The sequence below is a fragment of the Mustela putorius genome, unplaced genomic scaffold, assembly GCF_011764305.1.
Source record: "Mustela putorius furo isolate JIRA1106 unplaced genomic scaffold, ASM1176430v1.1 tig00003898_pilon_pilon_pilon, whole genome shotgun sequence".
In the NCBI taxonomy this organism is placed as follows: Eukaryota; Metazoa; Chordata; class Mammalia; order Carnivora; family Mustelidae; genus Mustela; species Mustela putorius.
Genome location: NW_025422047.1, coordinates 1,840,888 through 1,856,470, shown reverse-complemented (window position 1 = coordinate 1,856,470; position 15,583 = coordinate 1,840,888). Strand labels below are relative to the sequence as shown.

The 15,583-nt window shown below is 41.8% G+C and overlaps 1 protein-coding gene across 1 annotated transcript in view; it reads right to left on the bottom strand.

Annotated features, from left to right (window-relative positions):
- FMN1 (formin 1) overlaps window positions 1-15,583 on the bottom strand; it is a 414,557-nt gene that overhangs the window by 88,850 nt on the left and 310,124 nt on the right.

Sequence of the window (15,583 nt, the reverse complement as noted above, 5' to 3'; positions counted from 1 at the left end):
GCCTGGAGCCATCCACATGCCAGGAGGAGGGCCAAGCCCAGCCCAGGGAAGCCCTCATTCTGCTTTCCATTCTCCCACCCCTCCCATTAACACTCCCCTAACACATGTGAAATTTTTTTCCGTGTGATTTACTTCAGAGAGAATTTATAAACACATTGATACATTTCTCAGATATAATTTGTAACTTAGAATACAACCATGCCCCCCTCAAATCAGACAGTTCTGATTTGGTGATATGGAAACCACCCTAACCCACAGTTCCCCATCACAGTGGGAATGGCTAGAATTGCCCTTTACGGAGATGGGGAAGAGTGGCAAGTGGGATCTTTTTGCTGGGGAGATAAGATCAAGGGTGAACTCTAAGGCCTGTTAAGTTTTGTTTGGTCTGTGTGAATTACAAGGCAAAATCGTTCCCTAAAAGCAAAGTAGAGAAGATACAAGACGAGATAAAATTATGAGTGGGTGCTCTTCGCTAATTAAATTCAAACTCCGGGGGTGCCTGGGTGGTTCAGTGGTTTGGGCTGCTGCCTTCGGCTCGGGTCATGATCTCAGGGTCTTGAGATCGAGCCCCGCATTGGGCTCTCTGCTCTGCAGGAAGCCTGCTTCCCTCTCTCTCTCTCTCTCTCTCTCTGCCTGCCTCTCTGCCTGCTTGTGATCTCTGTCTGTCACATAAATAATAAATAAAATCTTTAAAAAAAAAATAATAATAATAAATTCAAACTCCGGGTCCTTTACGTCACAGTACTATTTCTACCTTTCAGCTCTATTTCCCACATAAATTTGACCAACTAAGCCAAAATTCTGCCACTTTTCTAAATGACGTCAGCCAACATTCCCACTTCCACATCTGCGTTCGTGTGGTTCTCTGCCCAATCTGCTTATATCACATATATACCTACGCTGCATCTGACAAAGTTCCACTCATCCTAAAAACCCTCTCTGACATGCTGCCACCACCATGAAGTCCTTTAGTTTCCAAAGTTTTTGCAGCCTTTAAATTTCTCTAGTACCTGATGTATGGTATTTATGCTTTACCTTTAATCATATTTATTTGTGTATTCATATTAATCCCTGTAAAGCCACCATGCAGGTTTTATTAACTTGTTCCCAAGCTTCTTTAGAGAGTTGCATGCACATCTGGCCAAAAGCACATGATTTCCTAATCTTAACTACATTCTTATGCGAAGGAAGGTTAAAAAAAATTTAGCAGTGTTGACCCAAACTGAGATTGGGCTTTCCAGGAGTGCAGTGTGACCTCCTCATCTTTCCCCGCCTTCCTCCCTCTCTAGGAGAGGTACAACAAGGGTCCCAGTCTCCACTCTGAATCGATGTGATTGTCCTAAGCTCATTTGAAAGGGTTCAGTGTTTTCTAAAGACCTCCCAAAACATCTACTTCTTAATGGCACAAGGCACAAGCAAAGTAGCCAATATGATCTTCCAGATTGGGTCGTTCTGAGGGTAGGCCTAGAAGTAGGAGATTGGTCAAAAAAACTTTGGAAGATGTCTGCTTTCAAGAATTGGCATTTTTTTCCATGAACTTTCACAGACACATGAATCTTCCTGCTGATATCCAGCTATGATTCTGAGAACACAGGTAGCCATGTTTAAAACAAAGCAGGAATTTCTTACAATATGAAGTGGGAGAATCTTTTAAATCCTTTAACAAGCCCTCTACTACATTCAAATCCCAACAGTTCCACTTACAGAGAACTATTTTGCATAAACACAAATATATGGTGAGGCCTGCCTGTACTTCAGTAAGAGGACATCACTGAACCCATTACAATAATTTCTTGGATGTCCCTTCTCCCTAGCCAAAGCAAAGCCAAAGGCAGATCTTATTTTCCCAATAACAAAAGCAAAACCTTCACTTCTACCTGAATTAAAAAGTTGATCATTGTGGCTCTCCCTTTGTCCAGGCTGTGGTGACAGAGCCCATGGGGTGCATCAAATAGCTCATATTTTATTGAGGCCCTAGGGTGGTATGGTAAAGGGCTTGTGCTTGGGCCAAGAGTCCTATCAGGCTCAGGTGGGCTGAGGCTTGTCTCTCTCATCTGCAAGATGGAGACCCCCTGACTGATAGGAAATCAGAATTAAGTGAGATGACACACATACCATGGTTTGTGCAATGCCTGGCACTGGCAAGGGGCCTCATAAAGATCATCTATTATTTTTATGACTTAGTAAAATTGGTCAGGAAACACACCCCAACCAGAACGGCAAGGGAGTCATGGCTGAGAACCAGCGACTACAAAGGCCATGCACTGTATTTATAGAAAAGTGCCGCTCCCGGTGCAAATCTCCTGTTTAGAACACAGGGATAATGCTTTCTGTTCCCTGGCAGGAGGTTGTCCCGCCCACTGGTAGGATTCACTGAAGAAATTCTGAGAAAGATGAATGAGGGATGAAGCAAGAGCCCTGGGCGGCTGAGCCTAACTGTCCTGAAATCAGGACCTAAAGCCAGCACGCACGGGAGCATCTCCCCTGCTGGGCTGGGAGGTCCTCTCTGCACCCCGACAAGCCCAGCCTCCCATGTGGCTTGTTAGAATGAAACTTCTCTCTGGGATCAAAGGAGAGGGCTGCCCTCTGACAGACCCACCAGATGGTCTCCGCACAGTCGAAAGTTCCAGTTGATAGGCAACTCGCCCGCTCCCACTTATTCACGCGGCAAATCCGAGAGGCTTTCTGGCAGACCAATGGGAGACCTGAAGACTAATTACTGATGACACCGGAGACTCGTAGTGCACAAAGGAGAGAGATTGCTGGCAAATCCAGAACCCTTTTTTATTGTCCAACCCGAGGGCGCGTATTCAATGTCACCAGACCACCAAGGCTGCCTTGCACGCAGGCTGTGCCAGGAGTCCAATGTTGAAAGCCAAAGTCACCCAACATTCGCTTTCTCATTACCTACTACATTTTTGGCAGAATTAAAAATATATTGATCCCTGAAGTTAGCTACTAAACGGTCATTGTGAGAGATACATTAAATATGGAAAACCAAAACATAATGGAATAATGGACACCAGATTTGAGAGAGGTATTTTAACTCATTGAAAATTTAAGTGCTTGTGACTCATTTTAGTGAAAGATAAGGCTTTGCGTGTTTTAACATTTCAGGTTTTAGACTGCTACGGCCATAGGTGTTTGTCTGCTTTTTTTGTTTTTGACCTCTATGAACAAGGAATAAAGTTTGCTGGAGCCACTGAATGAGCACGGTTAGGTTACAAGGATAAAGAGGCAAGGCCCAGATAGAATTAATCAAAACCTAAGACATGTTGAATTGCTCAAATGTACATCGGCAGTTTTTTGAACATGGAATGTTTCTCTCTCTGAGTTGAAGGACCTGTAGGCTTAGTGGAGCCAGGATACATTTTTAGAGGAAAGGAGAGATTCATTTGGACTCTGCTTTTTCAGTCTGGAATTCTCTCTTCTCTGCTTACCTAATTCCTACCTCACCCCCTCTGTGGTTCTGTGCAAGTTCTACCTCTCCCTCAGTTTTACGAGATGCCCATCTTTCCAAAAGCCCCAAACTTCAAGGACCATGATAGAGGATTTTTGTAGCAACATACAGAACTGTGACTAAGCAGATTTTTAAGATTATCAGTGGGGTTATCGTGAGAGATACCAATCAGAGTCAGATACGAAGGGCATAGAATGTTGGGTTGAGGAGTTCATCCTCAAGGAATTCACTCAACAAATACATCAATTCACCAATCCCTATGTGTGCAACTGTGTGCCACAATTTGTACTTGGTAGTGAGGACATATCAGTGACAAAAACCAGACTAAAATCTCTGCCCTCAAACATCGCAGTGAATAGGTGAGCAACAGCAGTTAGTTAATGGGTAAGGCACATAGCAATTTCTCTTTCTAGTAATTTGAACTGCGTGCAAACCATATGAATCATTACCTTCCATATTAACATACTGTACTCCAGGGTCTCTTTTTAGTAATACTAGGACAGTACAGTGTCCTTCCTAGTGCTTTCCATGTGAAACACACACGTGCGTTCGTGCGCATACACACATACACAGACAGAGCTACTCGTTTTCTACTCCAAAACACACTTTTATCAAAAGAAACTAAAGAGGGGTGCTTGGGTGGCTTGGGTGGGTTGAGTCTCTGCCTTCGGCTCAGGTTGTGGTCTTGGGGTTCTGGGATTGAGCTCAGCGTCGGGGGGGGGTCTCTGCTCAGGGGGGAGCCTGCTTCCCCTTCTCTCTCTGCTTGCCTCTCTGCCTACTTGTGATTTCTGTCAAATAAATAAATAAATAAATAACTTAAAAAAAATAAACTAAAGACAAAATTCAGGGATCAAAAGTACAATATTAGCACAATAAACCTACACAGTTCTTTTTCATGGTATTGGCTTTGAACTGAATGGCTAGGGAATTACATTAAATCCAATGCATTAAAACAGTAAAATAAAAACAACTTTTGGCCAGCTATAATTCAGGGATTTCTATGGAAGGGGAAAATTATACATAAAGTCAGTAAAATATTTAGAATTTTTAAACTTTGGTTAGGAAAGGTAGGCAGAAAAAAGAGTATATTGTTTTATAGTTATCTTCCATAATTTTTTTTTTAAGGCTACACAAAGGAAGACTTCATGGTGATTTAAGTCAAACACAAATGATAAAAGATTGAAATTTTAAAATGCCTATTTCAAGTTCTTCAGCTCTGATGCCAAATATTGGGGGTGGGGGGGCATTTAAGGCTTAGCGTGGTGATTGGTATCAGAAGAAAATCCTGGGGTGGGGGATTTAGAACATCTACTCTAGAAGAGACTTGATTATATTCCATAGGGCACATCTAGACAGATTTCTGGGCTTGAATCAGACCACCGTACATAAATGACCCTGGTGTGGACAACCTATATGTATGTAATCAAAGGTGTTTTCATTCTTTGCCCTTTGTTTAGGAATTCAACTGATATAATTATTATGTCTACATCATTCCTCATAGTGACTGTATTCATCCACAGGAAAAAGTCCGTATGCAGAGCGGCCAAAAAACTTGGCTGGGCAACTGGGTATTAGGAGTGAAACCACAGGCTTTACATACCTGGTACCTGGGTCAGAATGTTACTGCAGAATAATGTAGCCAACACACACCAGTGCTGCTTTGCACATAAACAGGGTTTATGCCTCCAAAGCCGATTAGAACATTATGCTGAGTGAAGGAAGCTCATCACAAAAACTGTATATTGTAGAATTCCATGTATATGAAATGACCAGAATAAGCAAATCAAGAGAGACTGAAAATAGATCATGGTTGCCTAGGGCTCAGGGAAGGAAGGATGGAGAGATTGAGGGGGTGATGATGTTTTTTTTGGGGGTAATGAAAATGTTCTAAAATTGTCTGCGGTGATGGTAGCATGACTCCGTGAACACATCAAAAATCATTCAATCGTACATTTTAAATGGCTGAATTATGTGGAATGTGATTGTATCTCAATAAAGCCGTTTTTTTTTTTTTAAAAAAAAGCTAATTAGAAACTCTGGAGTCTTTAACTGGAACTATAATGAGCAATTAAGTGAAGAATGACCTTCTTGTGCTTTTTGTGCAGGGTCAAGTGTTTTTTCAACTCACAGATGTGACTGTGTCTTCAACAGTCATCTTTATTAACCATGAATCTGAAGTGGGAAATGAGTTTGAAATACCCCTGTACTGGAGAAATCAAACACATTCAACCTCAAAAGGTATCAATAAATGTTATCAAAACAAAAGACCCATTAATAAATAATTAGACTTCAGATAAATACTAGCAAGACACTTAAAGAATTTGTTAACTTTTAAAAATATTCCAAATGAGAGCGTTGGTATTTTCTTAATGGTATTATGCTTAACGTTTATGAATATATCTACGGTATCTACATACATTATCAACAAACAATACTTCAGAACATCATCTTCCTTGAAGTACTCTTAATCTAAAGATACATTTGTTCAAAATCTTTTTAAAAAAGGTGGGGGTGCCTGGGTGGCTCAGTGGGTTAAAGCCTTTGCCTTCAGCTCAGGTCATGATCCCCGGGTCCTGGGATCAAGCCCCCCATCAGGCTCTCTGCTCAGTGGGGAGTCTGCTTTCCCCTCTCTCTCTCTGCTTGCCTCTGTCTACTTGTGATCTCTGTCAAATAAATAAAATCTTAAAAAAAAAAATAAAGATACATTTTTTTCTTCGTTTTCCATACCCTTTACTGACTGGGAAAGTTATTAAATACCTGACTCTTAGTTTCTTGATATGTAAAATTTCACGAGGACTAAATGAAAAGTACACGAAAAGCCCTTTGTGTATTGAGCAGTAAAATGCTATCTGCAATATTCTTCACCTGTTTGAAATATTCAAACACTGCTAAGCCCAGCTAGATAGCACATTGTACATGGCTTTCCTCTTTTCATTTCCAGTAACAAGGGAACCATACCAACCACCCCACAGACTCTTTGAATTACATTGACATTCCTGATATTATGTGTTTAGTAAATAAATCATTATGTTATAAATACCCTAATCCCTTTCACAATCAAACCATCTGTTAAGAACTGCTTAGGCTCACTTTTTCTATTTCTCACTGTGTACTTCCAGACCCATTAAAATTCACCTTACCCCTATGATGGAACTGAGAAAATGCTCTCATGTCACCAAGGAACCCATCTTACCCATTCTGCCTTTTTTACTCCCTTTCAAATCTCATCTTGGCTCACTGCCCAGCAGGATTCCACTCCGCTGAACCCTTGGTCTTCCCAAAATACTTTGTCCCCTAGCTCTGTGCCCTCACCCTTGGCTTCCTCCCACCTCTGACCACCCTCTCTCTTTTGCAGCCTCATCCTTCTGTACTCAACCATTACATGTGAAGGTTCTTTACCGTTTCTTTTCTTGTTAGGCTATGTTCTCTACTTCGAGAAAATCTCATGCAACTAAACACTGCAGTAACCATCACTAGGACTGTGACTCCCAAGGTGACAAGTCTAGACCATGGTTTCACCTCCAAAAGAGCTTTTGAATCTGTCGTTCCCCACCAGGCTGCCTTAGTATCTTCTTACGTGGTCTTCCCACATCTACCCTTGCCTCCTTTGATTCGCAGTGAAGTCAGTGATCTTTATAAAGCATATATCTGATCATACCAATCCCCTGCTTAAACCTGCCAGTGGCTTCCATTACTCCTACAGATTGGCCCTTCCGAGGCACTGAATGGCCTGCCTCCCTCTACTGTTCTGGCCACACTCTGTGGTCCAGCCACATGGTCCTCTCCCAGTTCTTCCAAATATGACCAGTTCCCTCCCACCATCAGTGTTTTCCTTTGCCAGTGACATTCTGCTCTACTGCTAGTAACCAGGCCTAGGTAGTGGTTAGTCATTGCTTTGATCTTGGCTCAAAGGTTACCTCATCACTATTTCTTTTCAACAGTCTACTCCATACTAAGGAGGTCTTCTCTGTTACAGTCTTATAGCACTGTATACTTCTCCTTTGTAACTTTCATGATTGGCCATCTCTCTTGTTAGGCAGAAGGAGGGTACTTTGTATACTGTTGTATCCCCAGCATCTACTACAATGTCTAGCCCATAGAAGAACTCAGTGACCATTTGCTAAATAATGAATACATTACCAAATGAGTAGAGGGAGGTCTTACACAATACACATGCAGTACAGATCTTAGTGCCCTGATAGCATTTGGCTTTACTATCACACACACATACACAGACATGTATATAAACATAGATATATGAAAAATCTCTATCTTTATGTGAATATATCTAACTGAGGTAGATAGATGTAGGGGCTGGAGAAAACACAAGTAGACTAGATATCGTGCCATTTTCATTCACATTCATTCATTCAGATATGAGATACCAGGGTTTTTTTTTTTTTTTTTCCCCCAATTTCAAAAGCTAACTTCAGAATTCTTAGACAGGAAATAGTTATTACTGGAAACAAATATCTTTGATTCAATCTTTGGGCCAAGCACCTCACCATCCCCAGATGAGGACTTGGGTGGGTGTTATCTAAGAATCTGGCTTCAGGGAAGTGGGATGCTATCTTTAATAAGAGAGAAAGAAGAGTTTGGGTCTCTTTCAGAAGGCGAGATGGAAACAGAGAAGGATAGCAAGAGAGGAATAAAGGAATTGGTGACACCTGGTCTCATAGTTGCATAGTTTCACTATGGTGACATAGTTTCAGGAAAGACTCCTGAACTCACAGTGCTTGCTGTGAGCATGGGCTGTGAATGCTGAAGAAGGAGCTGAATTTTACACTGAGTTTAGACCACACACAGAACAAAGACCCCTTACAAGGAGGTAGAGGTTCCCCCATGCACCCCTCCAGTCCTCTTTCTGTCAAATCTTACAGATAGGCTTGCTTTTCCACAGAGATGGGATTTTGGAGTAAATTGTTCTTAGATCACAGGAGACAGGATGGTTTCCAGCCCTACTACGCATACACACGAATTACACAAATATTCATGCCTTCAAAATACTGAGTATCTGTACTGGGCACTACATGAAATCTTGAGGGGCAAAACTATTTAACCAGAACTATTGGTCATCTCTCCTCCAAAAATCTTCATAAGAATCTAGAAACAGAGACAGACAAGGAAACCTATAAATTATAGTATAGTCCAGTGTCACAGGACTCTGGGTAGGGGTTTCCAACTCAGATCGGGGTTGGGAGGTGGTGGCCAGGGAAAGTTCTCCAAAATAGTTAAGTTATGAGTTCAGCTGAAAAGGTCAGGAGGAGTTAGCCAGTCAGCCAAGGAGAATGAAGGAAGAGGGAAGTAGTTTCAGAAAGAGGAAATATGATGAGTAAAAGTAAAGCATGATAGGAATGCACAGGCCTCCTGAGATAAGTTAAGTGGTAATAGATAGTATTGATTGGACCTCAGGGACACAGGGCTGTTCTTCTCAGATCTTCAGTGTCCTGTGGCTAGATTTTGATTCAAAGGAACTGGATTCAAGGAACTAGAATCACCCGGATTGGGGGAAAGAAAGTCACAAAGTGCCAGAGAAGTAGGATTCTTGTCATTTTAAATACAGTGGTCAGGAAAAGTCTCACTGTGAGGATATTTGGCTAGAGACTTGACCAGAGTAAGGGCGAGAGCCATGAGTAAATCTGAGGGAAATCAAGAGTGTTATTTAGGACATGTTAAGTCTGTGATGTCAATTAGGTACTCACATTATATATAAAAGCCTGCAGTTTAGGCTGCATGGTTGGGATAGAAGAATGTAGCCAGAGAAGGGGTTGCAGGACAAACCCTGGGGCACACAGGCAGTGGAGGAGACGTGAGCAGCTGGACAGAAAAGTAGGGATGTGGAGTCACGTGATCTGAGAGGATCCCAGCATTGCAAGAAAAAAAGGGCTGTAAGCTTTGTGCAGTGCTGTTGAAAAGTCAAGGAGAAGACAGAGAAGTGACCACTGATTCTAGAAACAGGGAGGTCTCTGGTCTTCTCAAAAGCAGTTTTAGCATTAGAAGCATAGAAAGAGGAAGCCAAATTGGGGAGGGGTGAGATACATAGAGACAGATTCCACAGTCACTTGTTTAAGAAGTGAAGCTAGAGAAAGAATAGCAATGAAGAAAATCTTTCCATCCCAGAGGATGCTACTAGAGCTACTCTGATTAAGAGTGGGTACCCCTTTCCCCAGAGGAATGTTGTATAAAAATAAACCTACCAGGAAGCTCGAGCCCAGGGGAATCCCATGATGCTGATTCACTTCACAGAGGGAGGCTGCCCAAGATCAAATTCACCTTAATGTCCCATGATCATGAGTTTTCTCCATGAAAAAAATTTAAGCAGAAGTGACAGGGCCAAGTGAGGACATGCCAACGTGCTTTAGGACTTTTGGAAAGCCTTTGCAAAGCTGGGCCACCGACCACAGTTTTTGCACGAAATTGTCTAAAGCACTAATCAAAAGTCCCTCCTGTCAAACATCACAGCTGAGTCAGAATTTGCACTGTGATGATTATGTGGTTATAGACGCAGCCTTGGTCTGTGAGACATGAGTATGAAAAATATTCATTAATCACCTACCCATAACTAGGCCTAAATATAGATGGATTGGGCATGACTTGATTTATAGGGTGTTAAGCAATCCATCCTTTTATTTAAAAATATCCCTTCCCATGGTTTGCATGAAAATCATCACCACCAGAAGTTTTGCCTTGAACTGAAGATGCTACCTCCAGGGGATCTTTTCAGACATGAATCATATATTAGTTAAAAAAAGGAAACACTATCAAGGAAGAATTCATTAACACCTTAGTATAAATTTATTTCTCAGACTTGATTGAAAAAGCTAGGGATTTTAAGCAATAGATGGGGAAAGTTGTGTTATATGGAAGAAAAAGGCCCATTCAGCAAGGTTCTGATCTTAGTTAGACCGTATTGTTGGGAAGCCTTAGGCAGCAGCCACAAACACAAAGTTCCCAAGGATCTGAAGGACAAGGGGACCCATCTTGCGGAGGAGAGCAGCGAGTCCCTTCTAAAATGTTTTAGGAAGCTAACACACACACACAAAGAAATGTGAAAAATATTGACCCCACCCCCCAAAAAAGTAGGAAAAGAATCCTTCCGGACACCATGACCGAGAACAGTCACCATTTAATACTTGGGTACCTTTTTTTAAGTGTCTTGGCCTCTGTATCACACACTCTTGTTCGTAATTTTATAAGGACTGGTTTTATATATTATTTTTATACACTTTTATTTGATACAGAAATTTATGTACCATTATTCTTCCTATTAAAGATATCACACATGCTTTCTCATATTATTTCACAGAATTCACAAGCATTGTGTTTAACAGCCATATCAAATTTCATTGAGTGAATGTACCCTAGAGTACATCCTAATCTAGGATGTACCCTAAATTAGGGATGTATCCTAATTGATCTATTAGTGCCCTCACAGTGGAACAGTAAAGTCCCTTCTGCCTTATTCTTATAGTCACTTGGGCTTTAAGTCACATCTGTGCCCATAAAAATCTTACTCCGTTTTAAGACTGCTTCTTTAGGGTAGATTTGAGAAGTGGAAATACGGCTAAAACAGGAAAAGTGTTGTTAGGGTTCTTGACACATAATGGCACCAAACTGCTTTTGGTACAACACAGATGATACCAAAATGGGAAAGATGAAGGAGGGAAATTTTTGAAAATAAAAAATTTGAATTTTTGAAAATAAAAAATCCCATTTTGCAGAGGTAAGCCACAATTGTGCCCGTCATTGTAAGACAGAGGCTGTGGTCCCTGCATATGAAGCAATTACACTCGACAATGGGAAACACTGAGATGACCATCCATGCTTTGAGGGAGTTTACTCAAAGGTGACAATAATTGGTGACACACAAACCCTGATATAAAATATTCTGGGATTAACCACAACATGAGGTGAGGTTTGGGACCTGCGCACGAAAGCAGCCTTTTGGACAAGCCCTCTGTGTGCCATTTAATTTGAATGTAAATTACACTATTGCCAACACCAGTGGAATTATCCGAATGGCGGTGGGGGAGAGTCTTCAGGCCTTTTTACATTAAACACTCAGACTTCTGAGATATACATTTAAATAATTACAAACACATTATTTTAAGAGGCTCAGACCTGTGAAGCAACAATATCAAATGGTCTGGACACACGACTAAAATCCAAGCCATTTGTGGAGGAAAGAGAGAACCTCCATTTTCAGACAACCGACGGAGTATTGAGTAAGGAGTGTCTTTTGTGAAAATTAAGACGTTGCTGGTGGAATCAGCTCCATCGGTAGTGTGCTTCATTCTCACAGAAATTATATTTGTGGTCAAGCAATACATACTGCTCGTTGCTCAAACTGGTTTCCCTGTAGACATGCTTAAATTAAAAACAAAAAACAAAACAAAACAAAACAAAACCCCTCTGGAGCCAAATGCTTATCACATGGTATTTTTTACTAAAATTAAGTGACAGATTCTCTCATACATATAAGTCTTGAAGGCAACAGGCCTGCCTCTTTCAGATTCAAGGAAATCTGTAAGGGGAAGAGGGAACAATGCTCATTTTAGGACTATTTCCTCCCAGCAGGGCAATCTCGGGCTACAAAGAGACCAGTGACTAAGATACATGAGCCCCATTAGCCGAAAGCAACCTGTTTCCACATGGCTCTACCAGGACAGCTGTAAGCTTTGGCAATGTCTCTGATCCCCGGGCGCACGTTGCCTTCTTGGCCTCTATGGGTTAGTCGCATGAATCATAATTTTCTGCTCTGTGGAGTATTTACATCTAGATAAGCCATGAAGAAATTTAAAAAAAAAAGCAAAACAAACAAACAAACAAACAAAAAAAACAAGAAAAGAAAAAACGATGGAAAGGCCTAAGGAGAAGAAAGTAAAGGATGGAAAGTTATTTTAAAATACACACAGCCTAAACTGGCGGTTGGATTCCGGTATCTATTCTTGGCTACAGGAATCACTGGCAAAACACGAAGCTGGCAACAACCCCTAATCAGTTTGCCACTGTTTTCAGATTTAATGCAATATTTGGCTCAGACGTTTAAAAAAAATCCCCTTTTCCAGCTAAAATATTTACACAGTCCTATGTGTCTCACTTAATGCCTGTTAAGCAATCATCTTTTAAAACTCCACAGACACTTGTAAATCTGTCGGGAGAACCGTGGCCTATAAACAAGGCTTCACATAAAGAGGGCTGCACTGTCCGTTTGCCGGGAGTTGGGATTTCTTCGGATTGTTTGAAAATAAAGTTGAGAATCAGAAATAGTTCAGAGTGGGTAACAGAGTGGCCGAGCGACTGGCTGGCAGGATGCTGTCAGTGGTATTAACGGGAAGCCACCAGACACTGACCTCAGCTGTTTAAAGTCCTGCTCTCCTGTAAACCTGTCATTGATCCTACCTCTCTGTTGAGTTATGGCACAGGGAAAGTGACGGGTCCCGCAGCCCCGGTAGTCTGCAGCCCAGGGTCTGGCGGGTTAGAGAAGGTGGGCTGGTGAGGTCTGTGAAGGGAGGCTGGTTCTAGGTTATGTGGGTACATTGGAGTGCATCAGGAAGGATGGGGACTCTTAGAGGAAAAGGGGAAATTCTGGGCAGGGCTGAAATGGGGCGGGGTGTGGAAAGGAGACAGCAGAAAGCTTGAGGGAAAAAGCAGTATCCCCTGGGAAAGCCTAGGCATAACAGGTTCCTAAATCCCTACTAAAACTCCCTGAAGTCTTCAGCCCCCACGTCAGTGAGCCTACGCCTTCAGCCCTGATGTCATGGAAAGGCAAGGGAGGCTTACGTGAAGCCCCCCTCCTGCTGGCCTGGGGAGCCCCAGGAATTTGTCCGGGTCCTCCAGATGAGTCAGGTGCTTGTGACGGGACTGTGTTCAATTGTTTAATTACTCCTAGTAGATTAGCTGCCTTTTTAGTTTTACTCCATGTCACTGACTCCAACATGCCATTGACTGTGATTCACAATTTACTTTATAATAGCTCCAAGGAGGAAAAAGAATATATTAAAGGTATATGCCAGTTTAACAATAAGCCCCAGCTTAAATCACTCAATTTCGGGGGGAGGCTGTTAGGAAGAAGAGGAGTCCTGGAATGAGAAAACAAATGAGGTATTTGTAGCTTGGAGGTCTCGGGCCTTGAATAGGAGGTGGCAAAGATTCGTTGGTTGTCTTAATGATATCACAATCAGGAAGGGTTTTACAAATGTTTTAGTGAGTCTACAGGACAGGTGGAGGGCAAGTTCTGCTCACCTTCTCCATCCCTGTCAGACAACAAGTTCTAATCACTGTTCCGAGGGACAGATGGCTGTGCTTGAGAGAGGAGAAATCAGAAGACTAAGTAGGAATACATTTCTCCTCCAGAAAATGAGGGTAACACTTGTTCTTAAAACGTGTTTATAAATGACTTGATATTTCAGTAAGTTTATTTAAAATTAGCAGCTAACTCAGAGCTTTGAATAAATATTTGCTAAACAAATGAACTGATTGAAAAGGTCAAACAAGGCCCTCCTCATATTTTGGAGGGTTTGGGGGTTTTTTTGTTGTTGGTTTTTTTTTCTTTTTCCCCAAATACCTGGAAATTTAACAGTGTTTTTAAAGTTCATCAAAATAGTCAAGAAAAATGTTGTAAAAAAAAAAAAAAAACAAAACCAACAAAACCAGATCAAATTAGCAGTTTTAGCACATCAGCCATTATAGATTTTCCCTGGGCTTTCCTCCTTCTGTAAGTTTTGGCACCAAGGAAGTCACTGGTTAATGGTGCCTGGTTGTCTTATGCAGAGCTGGACATAGTGCTTTTTATCTCTGTACCCAATAATTCTTTGAAAATTAGGTCAAGTTCTCAACGTGTATGATTGATAACAAATGGCCCTAATGGCCAAAGGTGTCTTGGACCCTTGTCTGCTTTATGTGTCTCATTTCATTCAAGAGCTCAGTCAAGAATTCTATGAGCTCAGTCCTGCTACTATCCCTTTTGTTAGCTAAGGATGAGGAAAATTTCACAGATACTGTGGCTGCGTCAGAATCTGAACCCAGGGCTGTCAGACCCGCTGGCCTTATGCTATCCAGCCTCTGACCCCAACAACCTACAGGGAATTTTCAGAGACAACGTGAAGTACCCATGAATGTTAAGGAAAAAGGCAATAAAAGCTGAAAATCACCCAGTGCCACCAGTGGGGACCCTTTTAGTTGAAATGGAGAAACAGAAGCCCATGGGAGGTTTATGTTATTAAGTGGCACAGAGGAAACTCAGAGCTGGGCTGCGGACTCTCAGGTCACTGATCTCCCCATGGATACCTAAAGAGTAGAGTCACAGTCCATAACCTCTCTCCATTCTTAGACCTGCGTCAAGGCCAAGAAATCTGGGAAGAAATCTGGAAGAGATAAGGACCTTGGCAAAAACTCCAGTCCCCTTTGCTGGGGTTGAAGAGGTCTCCCTCCAACCTCACTCATTTTGCTGTCTGACATGAAGAGAATCCATTTGTGGACTGTGAATCTTCCACAGGGTCCAAGATACACAATTTACTTGGGCAGAAAAATATTTTGATATTCACAAAACCACCCACAAATCTCTTTCTGTGAAGCAATGTTTTGACCTGACACAAGGTTATGGTTAGTGTAGCATCAGCTCTGGCTTGGTCATCAAAAGACCCAGGCTCCATGCTGGCCATTCTGCTTCCTATCTTGGATACCCATCTTCTCCGCTATGTTGGCCTGCCCCAGTGGCTTCAAAGGGTGAAGCTACGAACATAGGTGGGGTATTACCATTATAACGACACCAATATATTTTTTTTCTCTTCAGATGGGAATGTGAAAGGCACTTTATTAATGGACTTGCCAAATCAATGCTACTTTCTATTCCTCCTGCCCGATTCCCAGAGCATGCTGAAAGCTTGTAGGTGAAAGGTCACTCTCTGGCTTTACTGAGCAATTCTCCCAACCATGTAGTAGAAACTTGATCAAGAACAATTGTGTTTTTTCCAAACCTATTTATGCAAGTTGTTCTTTTTATTGAATTACACAGTTGAAAAAAAATTTTTTTTAAAGATTCCATTTTTCAGTAATCTCTATACCCCATGTGGGGTTTGAACTCCCAACCACCAGATCAAGAGTTGCATTGCTTTCGCGACT